Below are 23,959 nucleotides of genomic sequence, written 5' to 3'. Positions count from 1 at the left end.
CACTCTGCCCAGTGTCCCTGCACTTCCCTTTTCTTCCAGAAATGCTCATTCTCTCCTCAGCAATGTCTGCAGCTGGACACAGCCTGGCACCTCTTTCCAAGACTGGCTCCATGTTTCCCACCAGCTGTTTCTGTTGCTTGGATGTTTGAATCTGTTCGATCTCTTAGAGCAGAGTCTGCCCAAGAGCCACAATTCCCGGCCTGACTCATGCATTGCTCATCTGTGCATTACACAGGACCCATAGAGGACCATGGGGAAGGGAGCTGTAGGGCCTGGAGTCATCTGAGAGTAGCAAGGATTCAGGACTTTTCTAATTTGTAGGGCAGGGAAAGTGTCCTATATTCCTTAAGACACAGCTGCCTTCTCTGTCAGGAGGAGAAGGGAGCACCCTGCTCTAAAAACCTCACCCCTTGCCCCTTCCTAAGAACCTGTCACCCCCTTTCTTTACACCTAGTAGCTTAATATGCCTCGCAGGGTCTACAGGTAAGTGTCCCCGTGATTTGCTGTCGAGGGCTCTGATGTCACAGTGGCCTTGCACAGGTGTCAGTTGACCTGGGCTGCTGAGTCACAAAGCCCCAGAACAGTTACCAGGGAACCCGGCCACCAAACACTACTGCTCTGCTTGGGACCTTATGACATGTGGTTCACCCTCCACCTGAGCCTGGTGTCAGGCAGGAGGATGCCAAAGAGCAGGTGGAAGGGAGGGAGCTGGAGCTTCTCCAGAGGTGGCCTCACCGGCTGCTTTTTATGGACAAGGAGGTAAGTTCCAGGTTGGGCCTGGACTGGAGGGGAGTGGAGGGGCAGTAGGGGGAGGTGAAGAGCCTGCCTCAATGGCCTATCAACTTACTATAAGTGATTGGTGGGGAAGACCATGTCACAGATTGAAATTAATTTCCATTGATCTTTCATAAATTAGAGGTAGGCACTTCTCAGGCACTGTGTGTCAGGCCATACTGCCTGTAAACTGATGAGATAGTTGCGGTCCTGGAGGGGCGTTGCTGGGCATGTTGGATCAGGAAGACCACTCTCCCACCTGAGCCCTTTTGCTGTAGCTGAAGAGGGTTGGTAACAAGCCCCCAATCCAGACCCTGACTTCCCTGGTAAACTGGCCTGAGGTGCACCCTTGAAACTAAAGGCTTTCCCTGCAGGCCCTGGGCTTCCTGCCCATAGTCCACAACTGTTAACCCAAATCAACAGTATAGGTAAATGGAAAAGGTTGCACTTATCTGTCCTTCTTGCTTATGTCCCCACCATCTGCTCCCCACATGGTAGGTCCAGCGCCCCCACCCCAGCAGCCCAAGTCTGGGCATGAGCTGGCTGCAGGCTCCTCCTAGGTGAGGGGAAGCCTGTCTGCCTGATCCTCACCTGCAGTCCCGTGCAGCCATTCCTGGATGCTTTTAGCTTCCCATGCATGCGGGGGTACAACACCCTTCAACCTTTTCTGGGCAGCCAGGCTTCCAGCCACCAGCAACTGGGGGCATACCGCGAGCTGAGGCTTGCTATTAGGGCTGTGCGAAACAGCACCGTTCTGTTTCAATTTGCATTTTGACGTTCCAATAGAACAGCATTTTGTTTAGGGGAAACTGCATCTCATAGTCTTGAAAGGCAAAAACTCATGTCACGTGTATGTGTTAAGTCACAGTGGGGTCAAAACTGCAGTCATGCTTGCCCCTGCTGAGGCCATGAAACCTGCCAGCTGTCAAGGAGATAAGTGCAGAGGGAGTCTGGGTTCTGGGCCCTGCACCCCCAGCTGCTGACATGCAAAACTTGTGTCATGGGTGGTTGTGCAACTGTGTTTGTCTTCGAGCACTGAGAGGGTGGTGAGGGAACTACTGCAGGCCTGGCTGCTAGGCCCTGCTGCAGCCACAAAGCCTGCCAGCTGTCAAGGAGATAGGTGCAGGGGGGTTCTGGGGTCCTGCACCTCTAGCTGCTAACAAGAAAACTCACTAACTGGCCCCAAGGCAGAAAGCAGGGCTGTTCAAACAATGCTGCTTTTCTGCAGTATTTCTTTGCCTGCCCCAGAGCCCTGGGATTGGAAGGCACCTCAGGGAAGGATGACAGTCACTGGCCAGCTACACAGTCAGTAATAATGAGAGCACTCCTTCCCCCCGCTTCCCCTCTCTTCCCCCTTCCTTTCTTTACTTAATTTGTGTTTTCCTGCAGGCAAGCCCAGCTTGAGCTTCGAAACTCAAAACGTTTCAAAGATTTGCCTCATTGAACTTTCTTTTGCATGTCCATTGCTTGTATCTGGCTGCTTGCTTACCTTGGGCCATTTGTTATTTCTCCCATGCCAATGCTCTTGCAGTCTCTAGCCTCTCTAGCACATGCACTACTGTGCTTCATGCCAACCCTTCCTGTTGTTCCCAACCTTCCTTGAGCAAATCCAGAATTTCTTGTGGGTGATGGCCATACAATAGGTCAAATGGTGAAAACCTGGTGACAAAATGGGGGGCTTCTCGGTACGCGAACTTTAGTGGTCCCAATAGCTTATCTCACCTGCATATGCCTTGCCCAGCGACTTTTATTGAGTGTCCTGTTGAGTTGATGAACCAGCCTGTCCATTTGGGGTGTTAGATGGTTGTTCAAAGCTGCTGGATTCTTAACATGCCTTCTTCATACACCAGCCTGAATCCATCTTCCCACGGCCGCTCCACTGTGAACTGTCTTGTCTCCAGCTCCTGATGCCAGTCCATGTTGTCCTCCCCCATTCAGGCCGGTCTTCCAAAACTTGTGCTTAGCTGGGATTCACCGAAGAGACCCTTTGCCTCAGGCTTATGTTGGGGGATCTTTTGCTGAACAAGCATGCTCAGCAATTCCCACAGGCAGGGCCAAACCCAGCCTAACAACACTGGGTGAGCTAAGTGTGCAGTTAGGCATGCTAGTACTTTGTGGTCATGCCTTTCAACCATTAGCTGTACCCGGGCCCTTTCCTAAGTCTGGTGCCATAAGGTAGACCATCAGAGGCTGGTCTGCGACCATGGAATCTGCTTTCTGCACCAAATCTTTCATACTACTGTCCACGTGGAGCCAGTTTCTATTAAGGCAGTGCCCCACTATCCTTCAAGCCAGGTCTCAACTCTTATCTGGAAGCCTTCTATTGAGCGCCACGTCTTCCCTGGGCATGGCCTATCACCAAATCCACACTCCATTTCTTCTACAGGGGTGGGCTCTCATCCATGGGCAGGATATTATCCCCAAATGGTCTCCAAAGTTCTCCAAGTTTCTCTTTGGGAACAATTATGGGCATAGTGCCTAGACAGCCCACACTGGAAGCAGGGATGGCCCACAATAGTCTGGGGTAGCAGCAGCACTGCCTTGCCCTGGGGAGGAGGAATTCTTGTTTTTTCAGACCGCAGGTTCATTGCCCCTCGTTTTGTGGTGAGGTCACGCCCAGCCACCAAGAAATCCTCTGCGAACTTTAGGCCCTTCTGTACTGACCTGAGCTGGTGCCACTGTACCCATGACTTGACATCCCCTTTCAAGTCCCAACCAAACTACTCCAAAACTACGATCACCATCACTTCCCCTGAATTTCTGTCTTGAGAGAGCAACCACCATCATGGCTCATCCTGGAGCAAATGAACTAACCACTGGGGACTCCACAATATCTAGGTTTACTTGTAGATAAGTCTTTGGCAATGAAGCTCCTCAGCTACGTGAAGCTGGTGGAGAATAGCTTGCTTCAGCTGCACAACCATTCGCTCTAAGGCCTCTGAGAAAATCTCTGTATTATCATCCTGGGTCATCCAGGGCATTCCTGAGGGTCCCAGACTGGCTGCTGAGCTGCTTGTACTCCATTCCCAGGCCTGCAACATGGCCTCTACTCTCCTCCATGACCTCCCTCAGTTGCTTGGTGGCCTGTACCTGCAGCTGCACTAGGCCAGCCATGTTGTTTGGTCTGTTCGGCCACTGCCATCTGCTGCCGCACCAGGAGCTACAACACCTGCTCCATGGCTGCAGCCAAGACCCAACTCTAGCCACCCCTGAGCAGCAGCACCCTCAATTAAAATCCATGTCATGGCACTTTTGTGAACCACTGAGATAGCTGCACTCACAGGGAAGCCTTCCTGGGTATGTTACGTTGGCTGTGCCATCTTCCCCCCTGACCCTTTTACTCTAGCTGAAGATGGTTGGCCAAGGACCCACCAGTCCAGACCCTAGGCTCCCTGGGGAGCCATCCTGAATCACACCCCTGAGCTACAGGCTTTCCCTCTAGGCCCTGGGCTCCCTGCCCAGAGTCCACAACTATTAAACTCAAGTCAGTAATAAAGGTCAATGAAAATGTATGCACTTATCTGTTCTTGTTGCTTATGGTCCCCACATGGTTGGTCTGGTGCTTCCCCCAGTGTCCAGGTCAGGGTGTCGGCTGGCTGCAGGTTCCTGCTGGTGAGGGAAAGCCTGCCTGCTTCTCACCCATCAGCCTTGTGCATCCCTCCTGCTTCCTCTTATCTCCCTCCACTTATGGGGAAGGTACTTCCACCCTGTTCAGACAGTAGGACATTGAACTGCCCAGAGCTGGGGGCATTCATCCAGTTGTGGCTGTCTGTTGCAGCTGCCACCAGCACACAGGCTTCCAGCTGAACTGTGTGGCCATAGCATGACTGCATCTGTCTTGGAGAGAGAGAGAGGATGCTGTCCCGGGCTGGAGATGGCTCATCCTGCACTGATGGGGCTGGGTCCCATTACACTGACTATATTTTCATCCATCCACCCACCTAACCACCTCTTTTCATTCTTCCTGATCTCTTATCCACCTGTCTATTTCAGCTTCTCCCTGTCTGCAGTTATGTGAACACTTTCAGCTTTTCATCCCTTCTATGACATACCTGACTACACCACTAACATAGGTCCTATTTCCTCTGTCTTTCCTGAATCTCTAACCTAGCTTCTCATTTCAGCACAAGCCTTACTTAAATGTTAAAACCTGCTCAGTAGCATGGCTTGGGTTTTTTTTTTTCCATCTCTTCTGGGTTGTCTTGATGGCAGCAACAGACTATTGCCATTTAGAGGCTGTTGGTACATATGGGTATGGTCAGTTCAGCGTTTAACTGATCTAAAGCTGGTCAGAGATCTCCACAAATTCTCAGATTTGGTCCCACATTAGATAATACCTGCTTGACACCCCACCTGAAGCAGCCCAGGTGTTTTGCCTCCTAAACCCACTGAAATAAAAATACCCAGGGTCTCTCTCAACCCTAAGCAAGCTGAAGGTGCACTCATGGTCTTCTTCCTGCTCAGGTAGTGGCACTCCTAGGCACATAGTCCCTCCTGGATAATTTTCTACATTCACTAGGGTTTTTCTCAGGGCCCTGGTCTGTGTGTTTTCAGCCCTTCCTAGGGCCCTTAACTAAGGCATCTCTCAGTTACACCCTCTCTACCCTGAAAGAAGAGACATTGGTGTCTGGGACATTGCTGCCCCCTGCCAATGGGACCCAGCACAGATCTGGGTGTGCCTTATCCAGTTTTCTCACACCCCCTCACCCATCAGACAGCTGCCTGGGCAACAGACCACCTTGTTGGACCCCGGCCTACTTGGATCTCCTAAAACTGTCTCCGTGCTCTGAACCTTGGGTGCGGACCCTCCTACCTCTTCTTGCTTGCTCCTGTTCTCAGTAGCTCCTGTTCTTTCTTGGATGTTGAACCTGGATGAACTGCTTACCTTGATCTTAACTCATCTTGACCATTGGCCTGCTATCCAGGAACAGAAATGACACTTGGTTTTGATCTTGGCTTCCACTCCATTGAATTCCCTACCAAACACGACCCTCTCAGACTGACCCCCTGAGCCCCATGCTCCGCTTACATCAGGAAGCCCTGGCTGCTGCACTAAGATGTACTGATCCAGCACACAGCATGCATACAGAAGGGACCTGCACATGTGAAATAATCAGACAAGCATGTCAGACCACTTTGGCAGGCTCTTTTATGGAATGTTATAGTGACATCTGTGAGTCCATGATCTGAATCCACATGGTGTGGTCTACAGAAAAGAAAATGATGAGTGAACCTTAAATCAGGATCTGGGGGAACAGCTGTTCACCAGAGCGCCCCATGGGATGACAAGGTCTAATGGTCATAAAATTCTCCAAGACTGTTTCAGGCTAGACATAAGGAAGAACTTATTTACTGTCTGAGTCCCCAAGGCCTGAAACAGACTGCCTCCAGACGTAGTGCAAGCACCTACTCTGGACTCCTTAAAGAGGCAACTTGGTGTATATGTTGCTGGGAGCCTGTGACCCCAGCTGACTTCCTGCCCTTGGGGCAGGGAGCTGGACTCGATGATCTTCCAAGGTCCCTTCCAGCCCTAATGTCTATGAAATCTATGAAATCAATGTAAGGACTCAGACTCCTACACTGCCAGGTAGGATCCATAGAACACACTGGTTCTCTCCCCTTAGGGTTTGACAGGCCCAAATTAATGGCTGGAGGCCTAAATGTAATCATAATCATTCATGACCCTGGGTCCAGGCCTTTGACTTGTTCAGGGTCTTTTCCCCAGGTCAGCACATCACTAGCACTGGGACCAGCAGTGATCTAGGTACTGAGCTCTCATTTGGACATGAAGGGATGGATAATGTCTGACTGGGAATAGAGCCCCTCTCAATGCAGGGGTCCAGGAGGAACTCCTTATGTCCCAATGAGCTGCTGTGAAGTGTATGGGATGAGAGGTGCCCCCTGCCAAGGAGATGGTCACTGCTGTTTTCTCAGTAACATGCATTTCCTCAGGCCCAATGGGGAGACCAGGACAGCACAGGGTAGAGGCCATTGCAGACAACAAGTCCCTCTTCCCCTTTCAATGGCACTCCTGACCAGGGATATCCCATGGGTCACTTTGCAGCATATGTGGCCGGCTCACTGCTTTTGCCTTGCAAGCTGGGCTTGGAGAAGGACACTTCGGATTGGTGAAACATTTCCACCAATCAGGTAACAGCTGGGAGGGGCTTGCCCCACCCCTACACAGAGTGGGTGGGATGCGAGGAGGCCCTGAGCCTGACTGAAGACTGCACTTTGCAGATCTGGCAGACATCAGGGGTGCGGCCTCCGGTGTAAATAAAAGCCAAGCATGCTCAGCACACTGGGCAGATGCCTGTGAGGGACTCAAGAAGAGTGGAGCCAACAAAAGCTGGGGATCTCTCCCCCAGTGGGCAATAGGCCCAAGGCTCCTGAAGCCACCACTGGAGGAGCAGCCTTGGGAGCAGTGCGAGACTGCTCAGGCCCATCATGGTGCGTGGTTCAGTTCATGGAGCCCAGGCTTTGGGAGCCTCAAGCAGTGGCTTGAGGCTGCAACCCTGGCAGGGCCAGTGGGCCTCACGGTGTGTGGGGAAGCGCACAGGGCAAGGGCCTTGGGGCTGCAGTAAGACGGCTCAAGCCCCATCTCCCAGCTAGTGGCGAGGTCCCACAATGCTCAGGGTGGTGCACGTTCCCAAGCCTTGGGATCCAAGAAGCAGCAGAGGCTTCTTGGGTTATACTACCAGCATGAGGATGGTAAGCCAGAGCCTGAAGGGCCTGGCCTATGCTAAGAGAGCCCTCAGTGCCGAAGCCAGGGGACAACAAAATGGTAGTGCTGCAGTGTGAGGCCCAGGAGCCAGCAGCAGTGGTGCAGCAGCTGAGAGGAGCTGAGCCCTTGCTGCCCAGAGCAGGGCACAGGGTGGAGAGCATCCCAGCAGCACAGGATTTGCCTGGGGAGGCACTCCAGCAGAGGAAACCCCATCGAGCTGCACCCTGACCACCACAGCCTGAAGGAGCGTCATTGGGCCCTTGGGTCCCACAGGGGAAAGACATTTGAGTAGGCCAAACCCAGAGAAGAGGCTGGGTAAGCAGCCTCTCCCCCCCAGTCAAGGCCCTAATGGGAGGGGCACCTGGTGCTTCCTGGACACGCACCCCATGGGACCCTATTGGAAGGAGGACTATCTCTTGCCATGGGTCAGGGACTATATTAAGTAATAGATGTTCTTAAGATTGTTCATGTTTGCACCTTATATTTTTCAATTGAAATGTTGTATTGTGGTGTTGTAAATAGCATTATTTAGGGTTTGACCTTGCTTATTGGTTAATGTTCACTGTGTAGTTTTACGCTTATGTATATTATAACTCAATAAGTTGTATATAGTTAAGAGTTTTGGGCTTGGGCTAACTCTATAAAGAAAAGAGGGATCCACTCAAAATTCTGGCATCCCTTTCACAGCACTGCTTCCTGCCTATCCATCCCTTTCAATTGAGAATAAGGCACACCCTTGGGTGTACCCAGGTTACACATGGACCATGTCTTTTTTTTTTTCATCAGACCCAGCAAGTTGTGCACATCCATTCCTGACCACCTTACCGCCATTACTCATGCACAGGGACAAACAGGTGGTGGGAAATGGTTTATTTTCAGAATGAAGTCTGCATTTCTGTAGAAAGTAGAATATATGGGGTCTCCCCAGGGGAGCTTTAAAAAGCCTCAGGGCTCCTGCAGTTCATAGGTCCCACAGCTAGAGGATGTGATATAGTCTCTTCTCTTATCCTTTCAAATAGCATCAGGAGAATCCAGGCTCTTTGCTGGTGGATCCTTTTCATTTCTGCACACCTTCCTGACTTCTGCAGCCATCTCCCCCATCAGTCTCCAGTGCACCATCTCTCTGCTGGGTCAATCCATTACATTTTCACCTGCTGGATCCTTCATCTTTTCAAAAATATAGAATTGAGTTTGTTCACACTTGACTATGCTAGCTGCCCTGCCTTGGAGAAATGCACAAGTGGTGGTGTTCAAATTTGCATGCCTCAGAGCTAAATCCTGGAATACAAAATCATAGCATTTCCAGTGTACATCCCTCCACCTGAGCTCAGTTCACCAGGACACATGGCTGGGAGGTCTCTTCCTTGGGTGTATTGGAAGTGGGGGACACTGAGGCCACAGCCTAACAGAAGGAGGGACAGAGATGCTCAAGGATAGATGTCTTGGAGGAGAGTCTCCCAGCACAGGACCCCTGCACGCACAGCCATAGCACATAGTACAAAGCAGGGTATGGTCAACCTGCACAGCAGCAGAAAGGGATCTTGGAGTTACTGTTCACTTAAAGATGAACATGAGTTATCAATGTGATGAAATGAGCAGTAAAGGTAACCACACTTTATCATGTATTAGCAGGTTCATGACAAACAGGTCCAAGGAGGTGGCACTTCCCCTTTATGTGGCATTGGCCAGGCTGCAGTTGGAGTTCTTCATCCAGTTTTCAGTTCCACACTTCAAGAGGGATGTGGACAACCTCAAGAGGGTTCAGAATAGGGCCACTCGTATAGTTAGGGGGCTGCAGGCAAAACCCTATGAGGAGCGATTGAGGACCGTGGATCCCTTCAGCCTCCCCAAGAGAAGGCTGAGAGGTGATCTTGTGGCCTCCTACAAATTCATCAGCAGGGGACAGCAAGGAATTGGAGATACTCTGTTCACCAGGGCATCCCTTGGAGTAACTAGGAACAATGGCCACAAACTGACAGCAGATTTAGGTTAGACATCAGAAATAACTTCTTTACTGTAAGGGTTGCCAAAATCTGGAATGGGCTTCCAAGGGAGGTGGTGTTCTCCCCTACTTTGGAGGTCTTTAAAAGGAGGCTAGACATGTACCTGGCTGGGGTTGTCTGACCCCAGAGCTCTTTCCTGCTCAGGGCAGCAGGTCAGATTCAATGATCTGCTAAGGTCCCTTTCAACCCAAACATCTATGAATGTATGAATCCATGAACCTTGTGTACAGGCTAATCATCTCTTCAGAAAAAAATTGAATCTCCAGAAATTCCTCCAGGAATCAAACCTGTAGAATGGAGGTTTTCTCTTCCCTTTCCTACAACCAAATACTGTACCCAGAGGTGTCTCCAGTCCCCACGGTCCCATGTATAATACACAGACTGCACAAGTGCAGACACTATTCATGAGATAGATTTCTGTATCACATGACTCTCCAGTGTATCCTACACCTGCAGTTCACTACAATTCCCTTTTCCCACTGATCAATCTCCCAGGTCCCTCATAGTTGTACCACCATCAACACTTGAGACATATCAAATGTCATCTCTTTCTTGTGGTGGGTTGACACATGTGCCCAGCCTGCAGCGGCAGCCTGCAGAAACTCAGTGTGAAGATCTGGGGCCCCACGAACCCTGGAAAGAGCTGGGGGGATGATCAGAGAGCTGAGGAATTGAACTTGGGGCTGGGGAATTGAGCTGGCAGCTGGGGAATTGAGCCAGGGGTTGGGGGAATGTTCAGGTCCCTGAACATTTCCCCAGCTCCCCAATCTTTCCCCCAGCTCTTCCTGGGGGTTGTAGGCCTCTGGATGATGTGGAATGACAGCAGGCTGCTGCTGCCAGCAGGAGATGGCGGTGGCTCTGGGCTATTTCCCCAGCTGACAGCAGCAGCCTGCTGAAACCGGGCACATAGATCTGGGCGCTGCAGCCCCTGGAAAGAGATGGGGAAATGATCAGAAAGCTGGGGCATTGAATAGGAAACTGCGCCTGAGAAGTGGAGCCACCCCAGCTGCCAGACAGCATGCGGTACCCTGCCAAACTGTGCTGTACCTGTGCCATGGGGCAGTAGCTGCATGGGTGCCAGATGGGGGGGCAGTCCCTACTGCCCCCTGCGGTGTGGGGGTGTTTTCCCACAGTGAGCGCAGAGTTTGTTTGCTTTTTTTGAAGCTCCACACACTGGCTGCAGAGCATGTAGCTGACAAGACGATGCTGCTGCTGGCTGGGGCAGTGCCAACACCAGAATCTGCCTGGTGCAGCCTGCGCCAAGTACCAGGAACAACCCAGTGCTGGAGCTAGCCACAGCCAGCAGCAGCAGCCTGCTCTCATCCTGTGTGCAGATCCAGGGGCCTATGCCCTGCAGCCTGAGAGGACTGCACGGCTGTGCTAGACTCCTCCCAGGCAGCGCAGGGCCCCAGATGGGATGCGTGTGGGATGACAGCAGGCTGCTGCTGCTGACAAGTGATATTAGTTTTGCTCTGAACACTTTGAGATACAGTTTCACAAAAAAACCCTGCACATATCACATTGAAACTTGAAAAGCTTCTTGCCATCCAGAAGGGCTACATTCCCTGCAGTTTTCATCTGAATCAGGCAAGAAATGACAAAGTTATAGTTATTTTTGTGATTCCAGATTATAGCCTATGAACGAAACATTGAAACACCTACATCTATATATAGGTTGCACCCACATCCATCTATCCCAAACTTCAACCCACCAGCTTCTCCATTCATCTCTCTTATCTGCCCATCTTGCTATCTCTTTAAAGTGTTTATCTAAACTATCTGGGCAGTGGCACCTATCCTCCCATCTCCAGTGTTTCACACTACCTGATACATAACTGTAGCCACAGCTCACCACTGTCTGTCCATTATTTAATCTCTTGTCTAACTGATCTATTCTGGGGGCATTGATGCCTAGACTGGAAGTCACAATGTGCTCTCCCAAGAATTAGCCTTTGGGTCTCAGTTCACTGTGAAGGAAAGGACACAACACGTAAAACAGTAGGATTTAGGAAGACAAACAAGTACGGTGGGCATACCAATCCCTGCTAGCACACAGGGCTCAGAGAAGAACACAGATGATTGGTGGAATGTTTTCACCAATCAGGTAACAGCTGGGAAGGGGCTTGCCCCACCCCTGCTTGAACCAGGCAGAGCTGGTAGGGAGGGCAAGGAGTCCTCAGACCTGATTGAAGCCTGCGCTTACAGGTCCGTCACATTTGGGGGGGGCAGACTTCCTGGAGGGAATAAAAGGAGCAGCATGCCCTGCATGCATCAGATGTGTTGAGGGATGAAGTGAAGAGCAGGCAGTGAAGAGCTGGGGAAGAGCTGCCAGTGGATGGAAGCTGTAGCCTAGAAGTGTTCGGTTGATTGTGGCACCAGTGTCATCGTGAAGGCTTTGCATTCCACAACCACAGTCCGCTCTTTGGTGAGAAAGGCAGTGGTCTGCTGGGGAGAAACAGCCCCCACCTCACTCCACTGGCGAGAAGTCTCTTCTCAGTCAGACTGGCTGACCTGCTCAATCAGGTTTTAAACTAAACCTGGATATAGGAGCAAGAGACAGAAAGAAACTTTCAACCCTGTGGACTTGTGGTTAAAGTGGCCAGTGGGAAAGCACTCCCAATTCTGGGAGAGTGGAGTACGGCTATTGACTTCCTAGGCTTGCAGCTGCCACTTGCATTCCTCGAAGCAAAGGATGCAAAGCAAGATGCTTTGACAGGCACCAACTTTGTAAAGACATTCCAGGTGACTATAAACTTTGTAAACTGCTCTTGCTCTTTTATGGGGAGATATTTCCCCCTGTTTCTTTTTATAACCGGGTCACAAAATGCTTACACACAAGAGTCAAGGTAGATGCCATATACCTAGACTTTAAGAAGGCCTTTGATATGGTATCACCTTCTTTTCTTGTAAATAAACTGACAGGCTGCAGTGTAGATGATTACACAGTCAGATGGGTGGCAAATTGGCTTAGGGGTCACACCCAGACAGTGGTGGTGGATGTTTTGATATCAAAATGGAAAGATGTGGACAGTGGAGTCCCACAAGGCTCGGTCCTTGGACCAGTGCTATTCAATGTCTTCATCAGTGACTTGGCTAAGGGTGTGGGGAGCACGCTGTCCAAGTTCACAGATGATACTAAATATGGGGCAAAGTTAACACACCAGAGGCTAGGGAATGGATCCAGGTGGATCTGGACAGGTTGGAAAATTGGGCAGATCGAAATAGGATGCAGGTCAACAAAGACAAGTGCAAAGTCCTGCAAAAAGAACCATCAACACACAGGCTGGGGAATGACCTTTTCAGCAGCAGAGCAGCAGAAATGGATCTTGGAGTCATAGTTGACTCGAAGATGAACATGAGTCATCAATGTGATGGAGTGATCAACAAGGCTAACCACACTTTATCATCACCAGCAGATGCATGACGAACTCATCCAGGGAGGTGATGCTTCTATTCTATGTGGCACTGGTCAGGCCAGAGTTGGAGTACTGCATCCAGTTTCGGGTGCTGCACTTCAAGAGGGATGCGGAGAATCTTGAGACGATTCAGAGGAGGCCATTCCTATGGTCAGAGGCCTCCAGGCAAGGCCCTATGAGGAGAGACTGAGGAACCTAGATCTCTTTGGCCTTCGCAAGAGAAGGTTGAGAGGTGATCTTGTGGCTGCCTATAAATTCATCAGGGGAGGGCAGCAGAGAATAGGAGATGCTTTATTTACATGGGCACCCCCTGGAGTAGCTAGGAACAATGGCCACAAATTGATAGAGAGCAGATTTGGACATCAGAAAAAACTTTCTTACCATAAGGTTTGCCAAAGTCAGGAATGGGCTTCCAAAGGGAGGTAGTGCTCTCCCCTACCTTGGGGGTCTTCAAGAGGCTACTGGACAAGCAGTTAGCTGGGGTCATCTGACCCAAGCGCTTTTTCCTGCCCAGGGCAGGGGGTTAGACTTGATGATCTGGACACAGGAGGAGGGGTGGATGTCGTATACTTAGACTTCAGGAAGGCGTTCGATATGGTATCCCACCCCATACTGGTGAACAAGTTAAGAGGCTGTGACTTGGATGACTACACAGTCCGGTGGGTGGTGAACTGGCTAGAGGGTTGCACCCAGAGAGTCGTGGTGGATGGGTTGGTTTCGACCTGGAAGGGTGTGGGCAGTGGGGTCCCGCAGGGCTCGGTCCTTGGACCGATACTTTTTAATGTCTTCATCAGCGACTTGGACGAGGGAGTGAAATGTACTCTGTCCAAGTTTGCAGATGACACAAAGCTATGGGGAGAAGTGGACACGCCGGAGGGCAGGGAACAGCTGCAAGCAGACCTGGACAGGTTGGACAAGTGGGCAGAAAACAACAGGATGCAGTTCAACAAGGAGAAATGTAAAGTGCTGCACTTAGGGAGGAAAAATGTCCAGCACACCTACAGCCTAGGGAATGACCTGCTGGGTGGCATGGAAGTGGAAAGGGATCTTGGAGTCCTAGTGGACTCCAAGATGAACATGAGTCGGCAGTGTGACGAAGCCATCAAAAAAGCCAATGGCACTTTATCGTGCATCAGCAGATGCATGACGAATAGATCCAAGGAGGTGATACTTCCCCTCTATCGGGCGCTGCTCAGACTGCAGTTGGAGTAATGCGTGCAATTCTGGGCGCTGCACTTCAAGAGGGATGCGGATAACCTGGAGAGGGTCCAGAGAAGGGCCACTCACATGGTTAAGGGCTTTGCAGACCAAGCCCTATGAGGAGAGACTAGAGAAACTGGACCTTTTCAGCCTCCGCAAGAGAAGGTTGAGAGGCGACCTTGTGGCTGCCTATAAGTTCATCACGGGGGCACAGAAGGGAATGGGTGAGGTTTTATTCACCAAGGCACCACTGGGGGTTACAAGAAATAATGGCCACAAGCTAGCAGAGAGCAGATTTAGACTGGAGATTAGGAAGAACTTCTTCACATTTAGAGTGGCCAAGGTCTGGAACGGGCTCCCAAGGGAGGTGGTGCTCTCCCCTACCCTGGGGGTCTTCAAGAGGAGGTTAGATAACCACCTAGCTGGGGTCATATAGACTCAGCACTCTTTCCTGCCTATGCAGGGGGCTGGACTCGATGATCTATTGAGGTCCCTTCCGACCCTAACATCTATGAATCTGTATACCATAGGTGGCCTAGTGGGTGTATGTCAGGTGATAGTAGAGAAAAATCTAATAATAGCTTCTTGAAGTGAGATGATGACCCAAACTGAAGAGTTGGTATTGTGAAGAAGATGAGGGCTTATTTCAACCCAAGCTCAGGGATTGGGATTCCTAGTGGGAACTGCCTTGGGTAACATCCACTGGGGTAAATCCAGTGTGTGTTTTCAACACATTGACAGAACCTCCAGTCGCATAGCAAGGCACCATAATTAGGACATTTGAAACCAGGGTGTCTGCCCTGCCAGCAAACTTTGGGTAAATGTGGTTTCAGGAGATGAGAGAGTCATCATCAGGCCATCATCAGGCCATAAGCCACCCTTGTGGTACTAGTGCAGAAGAATCAGGCAGGACTAAGAGTCTATGCAGATTATCACAGACTGAATAATGTCACCATCATGGATGCCTATCCCTTACCTTGTATTCATGACACACTAAACCCTCTGGCCAAAGCCCAATGGTTCTCCATCCTTGATTTGGCCAGTGGGTACTGGCAAGTGGAAGTACAACTCAAAGGACAGAGCCAAGACCTCTTCCCAACCCCCCCCCCCCCCATACTGGTTCACCATTTGCATCAACTTTATTATCTAAATGCCCGAATCCAATGGATCTTCTACAATTCTGATGGTGACCGACCAGTTAATTAAAATGTGCCCATTATTCGACTTATGTGTAGGTTTGCCCTCAACTAAAAATACTACCTGACTATTGTTAGACTATGTGGTTCACCGTCATGGTCTCTTGGACCACATAACCTCTGATTCTGGCCCCTAGTTTATTTCCCATTTTTGGTCTGAGGTCCTGGGTTTCCTAGGAGTCCGTGCCCACCCACAAAGAAATGGTCAAGCAGAGAGAACAAACCAAGTTCTACAACATTACCTCCAGTATTACCCCAATTTGCAGCAAAGCAACTGGGCTCTTCTGCTGCTGGGGTTTGCCTTTAACAACTCCATGCATTTCTCAACTTGGTGAACACCCTTCTGCTGCTACTGACTGATGGATTCCTTGGATACCTGACCTAGCTAGACTCCACAACTTGTTCTCTTCTTGACTTTCTAGATACCTGATCTGGCTCTGAACCATCCTCCCAGATACCTGACCAGATACTTCCTGATTTCGTGCTCTTCCTGAGCTACTGAATCCTCCACTTGGCTCTCTGGAGAGATCTTCTGGCTTCTGAATTCCTGGTCTCTCCTGACCCTGAGGTGATGCCCAGACCTTACTGTACATGGCCTGACATAACACTGATCCTAACAGATTTTCCAAGGTGTGTACACCTGTCCCTGAGTTCCTCACCCCCATTATTCATGCAGAGAAAGACAAGGGTAATGGACAATGATTTATTTCAGAACCAAGGGAAAGTTCCTGGAACATATAGAGGATGTGGGGTCTCCCATTAGAATGAAGGAATCCCCAGCCCTTGGGCTTTCGTAGTTGGGCAGGCCAGAATCTGCCTTGAAGAGAACAGGGGGTATCTGTATTTGGGCCAGGGTAGTCAATGAAGGATGGCAGGTGCTTTTCCATCTCTTATTTCCAGGGGTATGTGATGCAGGTATGGCCATAAAGACCCCTGGGACTTCATCTTTGCCCAAGTGGTTGTCAACAGCTGCTCAGACCCAATACATGGCCAAGACTGTGTAATCTGGGGATGTAAGAAGAAAGGCCCCTTCCATGTCTGTTGGCTCCAGGAAAGGCAGCTGTGTTGCTGGGGAAAGGGAGCCAGGGAACAGGTACACACATGAAATTTCTGAGGAGATAGAAAGAAATGATGTTTGCCTGTCCCTGTGTCATCCCAATTTGCCCCAGGCTAGAAGTCCCACTGTCTCATGATGCAGTTCAGGAATTTTTTGTTCTCCCTGAACATGACAGATCAAGATTCTAGGGTCTTGGATGATGGATATGGTTTTATACCACCACACTCCTGCACTGTGGGTTTCTTGAAATTAAAAGTTTTTTTTTTCCGAATTTATATTTTTTCTTGCTTAAAAATGTTATTCACAAGAGCTATACCAAACACCATAGAAAAGGCTTAATTTTAGAGTAAAAAAATTGTGTGTTCTTTAAATATCTTGTTTCCTCCAAAGTAAAATGTATTCTACTTTGGATTCTCCAAGAATTACAGTAAGGCATTCAAACTACCAAATGTATATTCTTGACTTTTCAGATTTCCCTGAAGATCAAATGCTCCCAGTCTTTCTCCAAAATGACTCCCTCCATCCACTCCTGAGACAGAGAAATTGAGTCGCTGGACAGATGAAAAGTTTCAACACAGGACCGAACATGAAACCCTCAGTACAAGTAGCCTAATTTCACACATTAGCCAGAGGGAAATAAACACCTCAACAGAGTTAGAGAAACTTGGAACACTGGCAAAAAGTTTCTGTTCTCTCTGCTCCTCTGGGATCCAGGAGCTATCAGAGTCCTTAGTAACATTGTCTACATTTGGAATCCCTTTTCACTTGAAATATTTGCCCAAGTACTTCAACCTATACTTCTGCTACTCTCTCCCTTTCTTCTGCCTCAGCAAATTTAAGTGGCATTTTCTACAAGTCTCCCTTTGCTTATACAGTTCACTCCCCACCTAGGAACTTCTGCATTGCCTACCTGAAACCTTTCACCTGCATCTCATTTCTGTTATGCGTTACCATGGGAGTTATGAAAGAAAATAGATACCCCCCTTGGAGAACTGGCCCTCTCAGGTGAGAGTTATCTAAAACACAGCTGTGAAAGCACCATGGCAGAGAGAAAATATCTTCTTCCCATTTGTGGAGCCATTTTGTGTCATCAGTATTTCATTTGCTATCAACTGACACATGTTTAACCCTTACTGACCTGTACACAATTATGGAACAGCACAGGGCTGTTGGCTTAGAAACAGTAGTTAAAGGCATGTGTTTTGGGAGAATTCACTGATAGGTATAGATATTAGGGCTGTGTGAGTCTTCAGATCCGGTGCCACTTCAGATGCTTCGGTGTCCGAAGCAGCATTTCCAGATAAAAGCATGGGCTCAGGAAAATTATCCAAATTGGGTTGGAGCATCTGAAATGCTTCGGATATGCTTCAGATGCTTCAGACACTTCGGATGCCTAGATTTACAGTTAGAAAAGGGAGGAGGCACGGGGGAAGAGGAATAGTGGGGGAAAGGGTGAGTGGGGGTGGGAGACTGACATCTGTAGGTAGCCAGTGAGAAAGATTTCTCCCTGCCTACCTTTCCAATGGCAGTGTCTGTGGGGTGGGACAAGAAACAGCATAAAAACTTCTATTTGGAGGCGTGCTGTGTCTTTTCACAGCTTGTTCCCTGTGAGCAACTGTGTGACAGAGGAACGCTCAGACTGATGCATTGTGGCTTGCTAGCTCAGTACTAGTTGAACTTGCCTACTCCTTTTCCTTGCTACAAAGGACTGGGTAGCATTTAGCTTACCTTAGCTTAGCGTAGCTATTCTATGAACTTATTATTACTATTACTATTCAATTTATTTCTTTGAATTTATATTTGATCTTTTTTTTTGGAAACTTTGAAAAAAGAAAGATGTGTTTTCCCTGCCAGTGTGATCTATCACTGTGCAGGTAGGCACAGATTGCTTGCATGTGTGCGCGCGCACACATACACACACAGATATACAGACAATATAGAGAAAAATCAGATATTCTTACCAGAAGAAGACAGACAGATAGACAGCACACAATTTTTACATACCCCTTAACACGAAGCAAGCATTCAAAGAAGAGGCCAATGCACGCATGCAACAGAGGGAATGAAACACACAATACAAAAGGATTCACCCACACACAGAGACCTATTTGCAGCACAGGAAAGATCAATATGAAGCGTGCTGAAAAGGCAGGTGCCGGGTCTTCTGGCAGGGAGAGAGAGGGGGTAAGGGAAGAGCTAGCGCTGCAAGTCCCCCCGGCCCAAAACACAGATGCATTCTATTCCCGAGCAGCCATGACATCAGTGCTGCCAGTGGAAGCCAGGCGGTGGGAGCAGTGTCTGCACCTGATGTCCCTGCACCTGTACCACCTCCGCTCAGTGCAGAAGTAGGCACCAGTGGAAGTAGGCACCTGTCTTCTCCACCCCAATTTCAGTCTCAGCGTGAGCCTCTCACTGCCAGAGGAGGAGCTGGAGCTGGAACCAGGGATGCTGAGCGTGCCAGGCTGGTGTTGACACCTACCTCTCCCTCACAGGGCACTGGTGTGATCAGTCAGGCTGTCAGTGGGCTCTACTCCAAGCCAAGGTGCTGGATGAGTCCCACACAGCAAGGGAGATCATGAGGGCCATGAACCACATGGTACAGGGGTGGCTCATTGGGCAGGCCAAGCTCACTTGTGGGTTCATGATCACCGACAACGGAGCAATATGGCGAAGCTTGTCCATGATGCCAACTTTATTGGCATCCACTGTGTGGGACACAGGCTGCACCTAATAGTGAGGGATGCCTTGGAGGGGGACAGGGCTGCAGGTGACAGCAGCACCACCATTAATGCTACAAGCCAGCTGATTTCAAAATGCAGGAAGGTGGTGGGCTAATTCCACCTCAGCATCAAGGCAGGCAAGATGCTGTGGGAGAAACAGGCAGAGCCGAGCATCCTGCAACACAGAAGCATAAAAGATGTAGAGACTTGGTGGAACTCCACATACCTGATGCTCAAAAGTCTGGTGGAGCAACAGAAGGCCATCCATGAGATGGCCTTGCTTGGGGAGATTGGGGTCAGCACCCCCTTGAACAGAGCTGAGTAGGGTCCCATCTCCCAGATCTTGGTGGTCCTCAAGCCCTTCCTCGAGGCCACTGACACCTTTAGTGCTGGTGATGCCCTCCTTAGCCAGGTGATCCCCCTAGCGAGGGAACTGGAGAATCAAATGGAGAAGTTCCAGGGGATCAATGTTCCTGGCCCGGGGAGGCCGCTGTCACCAGACATACAGGCACTGGTGAGGCGGCTGACAGAGGGCATCAGGAGATGGCTGGATCCCTTGTGGTCCAATACAGTCCACATGATGGTGGGCATGTGCGACCTGAGCATGAAGGGGAGCATGTGCACTGGCAGCCCCAAAACCCTTGATCACTGGACACAGGTTCTGGAGATCAAAGTCAGGGAGGCCAAAGTGCAGAGGAGGGGAGATGTGCAAGAAGGACATCCACTTTCCCGTGCCAACACTCCCAGCACCAACACTCATGTCAGCACCAGCACCAGAGCAAGCACCAGCCAGTCTCCTTCAGGCCAGCCACTGCCACTGTGGGCCATGGGCATGGCTTCAATGCCGGGGTCCAAACTCACCAGTCCCCAGCCTCGGGCAGGTAATGCTGAGGCTTCAGTGGCTACCTATCTCACTGAGGATGTGGAGCCACTGGACTTCGACCCCTTGGCCTACTGGGCAAGGAGCAGCCAGATGTGGCAGGATCTGGCCACGGTTGTCCAACAACACCTGTCCTGTCCACCGACCAGTGCTCCAAGCGACAGGGTGTTCAGCATTGCTGGGGATGTAGTGACACCCCACTGCATCTGCTTGGATCCTACGTTGGTGGAGCAGCTGGTGTTCCTAAAGATAAACCTCCCACTGCTGGGGTTCCCCAAGCTCCACCGTGTGGTGGGCCAGTAGGGGAAGCTCCTGCATTGAACCTCCCACCTCACCATGCCCGTCTACCTTCTGGATTCCATGTGTCTCTCCAGGGCCGCTTAAGCCCTGGCAGACCCCTTTCAAGCCCCACCACAGAGTCCGGGGGTAACATGTGCTGCCACTACACCAAGAAGGGACTGTCTGGGTCCTGTGTCCTCAGGGAAAAACGGGCCTAATAGTCCTATGGGTAGTCGACCCTGTGGCAGAAACGCACCTTTGTTTCCCTCCCAAAAACTCAGCTCTGTGACAATTTTAATTAGGATGGACCCAGCCGAGAGACACATCCTTACCCTATCTCTTTAGGTAACCTGAGCTGGATACATTCCTGAGGGAGGGGGAAAACCTACTCCCTCTGCCTACGTGACTGGCATCATATACCTGGGTGAGGGGCTTCCTTCCTGGTGGGCTACAGTCTGTTCGGCAACTAGTGATGTATTTCAAATTGGTTGGCTGACAGCCAACAGGTGCTGGCCTCCATTGGACCAGGTAAATGCGGTCACAAGGGCTATATAAGTTAAGGACTGCCTGGGAGCGGGATCAGCAGCCATGAGGGTTTCTCAGGAACAAAGAAGAGCTGGACCATCTGAAACTTGCTCTATCTTTCGAAACTCATGATCAAGGAACTGCCTGCCTCCAGAGGGAATCTCCAACAGCCTCTGTATGATATTTGTGAGTAAGCTACCTAAGACCCAACTAGATATATAGCTTACAGTAACTCAGATGCAAGATCAAAGGCTACTCCAGCCACAGGATCAGGCCTGAGAGACTGGAGGCAGAATGTTTTTTGGGTGAGAAATGTGCCCCCTAGGTAGTTGGGTTTTGTTGTCTTTGATAGATTCCGGTGTGCAGTTTGTGGGGTACTGGAGATAGTTGGCAGGTTTTGTTTTTGAGCTGTAGGAAGATTACTTCAGTTCTGGTGATGAGGTTAGGTGCTTGTTTGAATGTACAAACTACTTTTCAGAGCTGGATGGGGTCACTGCCAGCTCACACAGGCCTAATAGATATATGTATTATAAGGGTTCAAGATGGGCAGCAGGGGTTAACTGGATTTCTAAAGAGCTTGGGGGACACACACACAGCTTCTCCTGGCCCTGCAAACAGACGGGGTGTCTAGCACAACAAGGCCAACAGATGGACACAGCCTGAGAATTGATGGGGACATGCCATAACACAAGATTACAGCCTTCAAGGAAGACAGGTTGTCTAATCCAACAAGGACACAGAGCCTGGGAACTGAGGAAGCATATACCATACTGTCCCATAACACAAGATAAGTTTCACCAACTACAAGGCACCAGAGCAGCGGGTGGGGGGGCTGAGTCCTGGTTTTAGTGGAATACACCAAATTAAGATAAAGCAAGGAAGGCTATGTGGATGTGTGACCACAGAGAGACAACCAACCAAAGATAGCCACGGATGAGGAGTCATCAGGAGTCATCAATGGTGTAGGTGAATACAAAAGCAGAGACTTGAGATTGACAAAGGATCCCTCCCTTTGTCCCATCCCTCCCTGTTCCTTCTCATCCCACCTGGGTTCCTCCTCCTCCTCCTCTCTGAGAGGGGTCCCATCACCGTCCCCATCCCCATCCCCTGGGAAGGGACCCTGAGGTTGCCATGGACAGAGGGCACATACCAGCAGCCCATCTCATATGCCTCACTGCAGGGGGACTGTGGGCCTTTGCATCTCACCTCCAGACTGCTGCCACCTAAGAGAAAGAGATTCATAATGGAGCCTGCATCCTGACCAGATGTACTTTGACTCTGGTGGCAGCCCCCTAGGATTGGTAGATGTAGAATTGTGTGACTTTATTGTTGCTGTTTTGTTATCACTCTGTATCAATACACTTGCCTTTAATCAACTGGCAGGTGTTGTGGTCAGTATGAGGGTTGTACTCTCCTGGAAAAAATGGTATATTGGCTGGGTCCAAATCCAGTGCCAACAAGGGCAGCTGGGATCTCATTGCACACTGACCTTGGGCACTGTAGAGCCTGGCAGTTATCAGGAAAAGCAGGCACAGTGTCATGATCCCAAGCACCAGGGGGATTGGTGACCAGAGGAGAGATGGCTGGGTGGGCTCTAGTACACAAAGGGAGAAAAAGTAATTGAAAAAAGATGAGAAGGGAAGAGTTCCTACCTGAGAAGAGAGGTTCAACTGGAGTGCTGGAGCATTTCTAGACTAGAAGAGCCAGCACCCTCCACACAGCAGAGGAGCAAATTGCCAAAAAGTGGCTAGACACTGTACCACAAGGCCTAAAAGAAGGTTAAAGGCAGCAGGGTGCACACAAGGCCAGGAGAGCTAGTAGATGTGCTGCCTTTTTTCCAAGTATCCACAGGCAGGCTTCATACTTGGGTTTGACACATAACACAGGCTAAGCATGGGAGAAAAAAATTCAGGGATAAAACGTCCGTAAGTGTGAAGCGTTCTGGATGCAAACAATCTGCTTATTATGAGGCGTGTGTGGATTCAAGAGCGTACAAGTGTGATAAAGACTATAAAGTGTGATAGACACCAGTATTATTCTTCACAGCAGGGCTTGGGGATGAGCTGGTGCAGCCACATCCATCCCCTACAGGAGCCTTCTCGGAGGCCAAAAGGAGCAAGCAAACAACATTGAGGAAGAGCGCTAGGGTTCCTTGTTTGTTTCTCTTGGGCTCTGAGGTAGCAGAGGGGAATCAGAAAGTCCCAACTTAAATCAAAGCTAAATGCACATTACTGTCCCATAGCGCCTCTCTGTTTCACACCGTACCTCTGCACTTGCATGTGAAGGGGTCTGTCTCTGGTGCTCTGGAGGAGTTCCCATGTGGAGGTCTGGCAAAGTGTCCTCCTGCTCTTGCATTCCCAGTGGGTTCCAGCAGAGATGATTTAGACATGACAGAAATGGATTCAGGGTTAGGATGGGAGGAGGCACTGGTAGGACCAAGAGTGACTCAGACACAGATTGCAGCTGCGTGGGCTACAGCTGAGAAAGAATCGGTGGATTTTGGGAGAGTATTTGTCTTGGGACCTCTGAGAACCCAGGCCTTGATGCACTGGGGAAAAGCCTGGGTAGGAAGACAAGATCCATGGGACATTCCCTACTCGGTGCCTGTGAAGGGCTGTTGTGATGGAGGGGTCTGAATATCTCTTTGGGGGCTGAACACTCAGGTTTGAGCCTTTTGGCCCCAGATTTTGATTCAGTGGTCACAGGTGTCCCAGCCGCCTGCAGAGGGTTCAGGATTGAGAGTACAGTCAGGGGTAGAAAGGTAAGAAAGATTTATTGACTTAGCAAAAACACAACTATGCGTAGTAACAAGACAAACAATGACAGACAAAAGCAATTCACATAGGCAACTTATCAGCAGTTCCCTCTGATGCCTGATACAAAGCAAGCTTCTCTTTCCACAAAGTTCAGTGAAGTCAGGTGTCCCCGAACAACACTGTCCAAAGGGGTACCAGGAAGGACCCTGGAATGCAGTCCTTGGGCTTCTCGAGGTCCACAAACCCTCTGATCCAGGCAGTAGCTAACTAATCCTTTTCACAGAGCTGTATCTTCCTTCTGAATGGTTTCTAGATATTTCAGCCACTTTAAAGCTTTTGAATAGTTTTGATAACGTACTACCACTTAGATTCCTTTTACTTCAACTGTCCTTAGACTGACCAATTAGCAGTAGAAGCCTTGCATTCCTT

General features: G+C 49.9%; 1 long non-coding RNA gene across 1 annotated transcript; it reads left to right on the top strand.

The window, feature by feature from the left end:
- Positions 1 to 597: 597 nt before the first annotated feature.
- Positions 598 to 17,374, top strand: LOC132250112 (uncharacterized). The gene is made up of 3 exons (XR_009461671.1): positions 598 to 759; positions 15,736 to 15,943; positions 16,841 to 17,374. It is a non-coding gene; the product is annotated as an uncharacterized LOC132250112 (long non-coding RNA).
- Positions 17,375 to 23,959: the final 6,585 nt, after the last annotated feature.

This window comes from Alligator mississippiensis, chromosome 1 (assembly GCF_030867095.1).
Source record: "Alligator mississippiensis isolate rAllMis1 chromosome 1, rAllMis1, whole genome shotgun sequence".
Taxonomy (NCBI): domain Eukaryota; kingdom Metazoa; phylum Chordata; order Crocodylia; family Alligatoridae; genus Alligator; species Alligator mississippiensis.
The sequence above is the reverse complement of the archived record's forward strand: the minus strand, read 5'-3'. Positions and strand labels throughout refer to the sequence as shown.